Here is a 5,121-nt window from a genome sequence, read left to right as displayed (position 1 = left end):
CCGATCTGCGCATGCGTTGATATGAGATAAATGCTGTTCCTTCGTGAGCTCCGACCTGGAGCACATATGGAGAGCAGATGAAACAGGTATATAGCGGAAAAATAACGCGTTTCGCCTTAGGCTTCCTCAGGGATATAGGTGATCTACGGGGTGGCCTTTTACCTTAACTCTACATCTAAAATTAGAGTACTGGTGTGCTAAATACAAATGCATTTTCCAAGGATGCAAAAAAAAAAAAAATGCATCGCCATATGGTACGGCCGGGAGCAAATTTGCTACATTTTCTAGTTTTGTTTTTTATTGTCTGCTCCAAAAGATAGCCAGTTGGATCAACCAATGCAACGCAGTATGGAGCCTTGTTCACGTACAGTTACTCTGACTGGTCAGACTATAAAAAGCTATTTTAGGGTGTGAATACCCCCTAGAGATTTGCTTTGCTCAAGCTTTTGAGTACTTTTGGACTTCATCTATAGTAACTCAATAGACAAGCGCTGAGTACTGTCATCACTCATTCTAAATATGTTCTATATTAGACTGTAAAACACCATCCGTAGATACAATATACACCTGAGGAAAGCATGTCATATGTGTAACCTATCGTGTCATCTCTAAGTACACAGTGATATATCCCAGCTGAATGAGTCACCTACAGAGAATGCTCCGTGTAGTTAAATCATTTAAGCGATAAGCCGTGTTTTAGTGATAAGTAAAGGATTTATTATGTACTTTGTGCATTTATGTAATTTACTAGCTGGAAACCACAAGTTAGGTGACTAGTAATGTTAACATAATGACACATAACTGAATCACTCGCAGAGATACTTAAATAACTGTCTGATGCTGAAGTTCTATATGGAAAAATGGAATTACTGTTATTGAATTTATTAATATAGTTGCATTTTTTAAACTCTTCTTAAAGGGCCACTAAACACAAAAGGATTTATTTTTATTTACATTTACATGTGCCACATTACTCACCCGGGACCACGATGTTCATGTTATTTAGGACTTCACAGAGAAGGGAACACTGTTTCCCAATGTTAATTTTGGGGCTGTTTTCAGCTGAGAGTGCTCAGATAGCTGACAATGTGCAACGTCCGCTCTGTTATCTGTTTCTAAAGTAGAGGGGATTGTAGGGAACACGATGCCACATGTACAGACCTAAAGCGCAGATCTGGTACATTCATAATGTAGTGCAATAATAGTCCCACAAAATAGAGCATTAGGCCAGTGGTTCCCAAGCTTTTTCCACTTGTGTACCCCCTTTGAACCCATTTCTATAAATTGTACCCCTTGTTTTTAAATACTGACACTTTTGTTCACTGCCTATCTTAATGTAAAATAGCGGAAATAATGAAATAAGTTGAGAAAGAAAAACTACTTTAAATTAAAGCTCACACTTTACAGACCAGGTGGAAAGGAAAGGCCAAGTTATTTGAGAACTGTAAGGACACCAAACAAGCCAAGGCACCAGGCAGTGGGGAACTGTACAACAGGTGGGCACCCAATATTAGGCACCCCACCTACAAACCCTGCACGGGTGTCTAATGAAGGCCTAGAACTGGTGGAAAAACTAAGCGTATGCCGGCTCAAACACCAGTAGTTAGTAATAATCCTGGGAGGCGATAGGTGTACAAAGGGCTGTGGTATTCGCAATCAGAGATTAAGGGGTATTGCAGCCTTACCCTGTCGGGTCATCTCTGCAAGAAGATGAGCTTGAGATGGGAGGATCCAAATGCTCCCCAGTCAGAATGCTCCACACCGCAAGGCCTCGGCCATCAATAGTCCTGCAATAGGTGAGAAAAGGGAGTCTGTTGTTTAAGGCCCCCTGGAAGCTTCTTCTGGCTATGCGAATAGCTTACTGACCCCGGCATTTGGCGGTGGAGCGACTCACTGTCCTGTAATCTTGCAGCGGGGACTTAATTCGGTTGCGGCCAATGATAAATAAGGCATCCGCAGGGTCATGGCAACCTGCAATCAGGACAGGGTAGCACCAGGTAAAGAATGCAGGGTGGAGAGTCTACTGCCGATTGGAGCACTGTCGGCACAGTTTCCCTGTGATACACCGACAGCCTCAACCTCACTCTCTTGGGTGCCAGCCCACATCCCCTTGCAGTTTATTTACTTGTTTTTCTGACATTACTGATTATTTTTTGCGTACCCCTGAACAGCCCAGCACGTATCTCCGGGGGTACACGTACCAGCAGTTGGGAACCGATGCATTAGGCTATAGTCACAGTTATTATAATGCTGTAGGACCACTCGTTGATTGCTATGTCTGCATGGCTCTCTCACACATTGATTATGCCAACATTGTGCCCTCACACATTGGTCCAGCATTAGGCCATCATGCATGGCCCTCACACACGGACATAACCTGTAATGAGGGGACCTACAGAAATAATATGAAGGGACCCTGTATCTTCTTCAGTTCCTCACAACTCCACGCTGTTTCTATCCCCACATCCTCCTCTCTGTACCTTGTATCCCAGGTCCTATTCACACACAAACATCATCGTCTTCTCTTCATTCTTCATCTTGTTCTTGATGTTCTTCTTAATCTCTTTTGTGAATGTCCTCAGGGGTACTAAGAGCTGCAGCCAGCAGGTCAGTGGGACATGTATCCCAGATGCCCATAGCAATGTGGGTCATCCAGAACCTGCCCAGCTCACAGCACTTTGGGGTCACTGATCTAGATCAGGAACAGGCAGTGACTGACATGACGGCTGTTATCAGAGATTAGTTATGGACGGCGGTGGTAGTCATTACAGCGAATAAGAAAATAGCGACGTCACTTACCCCGACATGGTAATTGCGAAGGCTGTCATTGCCGACATACCGCAAAGTCAGACTGCTTGAAAAACTGACAGTGAACAATTGCGAGACAAGAACATCCCGGCACACAGATCTAAGTCACTTTGAAGCCCGACACTTACATTCCTGCTGTTAAGGGGGCAATGCAAGGAGCCGCTGGCTGTAGAATGTATTTTAGGAAAGCCTCAACATTCTACAGCTGGCGGCTCCTTGCATTGCCCCCTTAACAGCAGGAATGTAAGTGTCGGGCTTCAAAGTGACAATGTGCCGGGATGTTCTTTTCTTGAAATTGTTCACTGTCAGTTTTTCAAGCAGTCTGGCTTTGCAGTATGATGGCAATGACAGCCATACCATGAATTACCAAGTCCGGGCAAGTGTTGTCACTATTTTCTTATTCGCATTCACATAGCCCAGCCATGGATGAATATGGAGGCTGTATGGGTGCTAGTAGAGGTTAGTTGGAGAGGGATATGGAGAATGTATGGCTGATATCAGAGTTTGTGTATTGAGGATATGGAGACTTTATGACTGATATCAGTGATTAGTTGGAGTAGGATATGGAAGTTGTATGAGTGTTATCAGAGATTAGTTGGAGTAGGATATGGAGGTTGTATGAGTGTTATCAGAGATTGGTTGGGGGACGATATGGAGGTTGTATGGCTGATATCAGAGGTTAGTTGGAGAAGGATATGGAGGTTGTATGAGTGTTATCAGAGGTTAGTTGGAGAAGGATATGGAGGTTGTATGGGTGTTATCAGTGATTAGTTGGAGTAGGATATGGAGGTTGTATGGGTGTTATCAGTGATTAGTTGGAGTAGGATATGGAGGTTGTATGGGTGTTATCAGAGATTAGTTGGAGTAGGATATGGAGGTTGTCTGGGTGTTATCAGAGATTGGTTGGGGGACAATATGGAGGTTGTATGAGTGTTATCAGAGGTTAGTTGGAGTAGGATATGGAGGTTGTATGGGTGTTATCAGTGATTAGTTGGAGTAGGATATGGAGGTTGTATGGGTGTTATCAGTGGTTAGTTGGAGTAGGATATGGAGGTTGTATGGGTGTTATCAGAGATTAGTTGGAGTAGGATATGGAGGTTGTCTGGGTGTTATCAGAGATTGGTTGGGGGACAATATGGAGGTTGTATGAGTGTTATCAGAGGTTAGTTGGAGTAGGATATGGAGGTTGTATGGGTGTTATCAGTGATTAGTTGGAGTAGGATATGGAGGTTGTATGGGTGTTATCAGTGATTAGTTGGAGTAGGATATGGAGGTTGTATGGGTGTTATCAGTGATTAGTTGGAGTAGGATATGGAGGTTGTATGGGTGTTATCAGTGATTAGTTGGAGTAGGATATGGAGGTTGTATGGGTGTTATCAGTGGTTAGTTGGAGAAGGATATGGAGGCTGTATGAGTGTTATCAGAGGTTAGTTGGAGAAGGATATGGAGGTTGTATGAGTGTTATCAGAGGTTAGTTGGAGAAGGATATGGAGGTTGTATGAGTGTTATCAGAGGTTAGTTGGAGAAGGATATGGAGGTTGTATGAGTGTTATCAGAGGTTAGTTGGAGAAGGATATGGAGGTTGTATGAGTGTTATCAGGGATTAGTTTATTATGGATACGGAGGTTGTACGGGTGTTATCAGATATTAGTTGGGGGACTATATACAGGCAGGGCCGCCATCAGGGGGGTACAGGGGGGGGGCCCGGGGGACACGGGGGGCCAGTACTGGACCCCATGTTTGCTGAAGGTGGCCCTGTATACAGGCTGTATGGCTGTTATTATGAGGTATTATAGATGTGAGCTTATTGCTTTGATGTTGTCAGAAACTTTTATGGCAGACATTGAATACAACAGATGCAGTAGGGATTAACTTTCACTAACCACATATGTCAATCACAGTCTCTGGTCGAGGTTCCACATTATTGGAACACAAATCCCTGACACACATGACATGAAGGTTAGTTAAATGCTAAAAGCCCCTCTAACACACACAGACACACACACCATTGCCCCTTTTCAGCTGGCAAATGCCCTGAAGCAGTCAATTCTGTCAATCCAGAAGCGTCAGAAGACTGATATCTGGGAATACATGAATTCTTAATTACAGGTTACCTGATGCAAAAATGTAGACTGTCCAAGGAAAATCAGGAGCTCCAGCGATCGATCAACTTCCTAAATATGCTAATAATGATTTCTAATAGTGTATCCTGGCAGCTGTCGTTTGGAATCTTTCATCTAAGCTTCTCCTAGCTACAATAACCCATTCCCTACAATCTTATTTGGGGATTCACAATTATTTTATTACTTCAGG

The sequence above is a fragment of the Mixophyes fleayi genome, chromosome 5 (assembly GCF_038048845.1).
Source record: "Mixophyes fleayi isolate aMixFle1 chromosome 5, aMixFle1.hap1, whole genome shotgun sequence".
Taxonomy (NCBI): domain Eukaryota; kingdom Metazoa; phylum Chordata; class Amphibia; order Anura; family Limnodynastidae; genus Mixophyes; species Mixophyes fleayi.
Note: the sequence above shows the minus strand (reverse complement) of the source record.